Here is a 669-nt window from a genome sequence, read left to right as displayed (position 1 = left end):
ATTATTATTATTATTATTATTATTATTATTATTATATATGTTTGCGTTATCTATGTTATTTTTTCTACTTCTATAGAAAACGTCCAATTTTCTATTGTTAATTGAGGAGATTATGGTAGCCAGGTTATGTGTTAGACTATATCCTATTCTTATTGTTTTGTTATTAATTAACTCGCAATATTTGTTTTTTCCTTTTGCAAAATGCTTATTAATTAGACTGAAAAATGTTTTTACTATATCATTTTTGATTTGCATGGCGAAGGGGATTATCAGCCACAGAGTATACATCCCATTATTGCCTTTATAAGGGTTACTTACATTATGTGTTGATTTTCTGGTATTATTCATATTTTTAATATCATATTTAATAATATTCTTTATGTTACAGTTTTTGTTGCTATTATTACTAATTATTCTATTATTATTATAACTATTGTTTTTATAGCTGTTATTTCGTCCATTATTATTATTATTATTATTATTATTATTATTATTATTATTATTATTATTATTATTATTGTTGTTGTTGTTGTTGTTGTTATCATCTAACACATAACCTGGCTACCATAATCTCCTCAATTAACAATAGAAAATTGGACGTTTTCTATAGAAGTAGAAAAAATAACATAGATAACGCAAACATAAATAATAATAATAATAATAATAATA

The sequence above is a fragment of the Octopus bimaculoides genome, chromosome 2 (genome assembly GCF_001194135.2).
Source record: "Octopus bimaculoides isolate UCB-OBI-ISO-001 chromosome 2, ASM119413v2, whole genome shotgun sequence".
Taxonomy (NCBI): Eukaryota; Metazoa; Mollusca; class Cephalopoda; order Octopoda; family Octopodidae; genus Octopus; species Octopus bimaculoides.
This window is presented reverse-complemented; position numbering follows the sequence as displayed.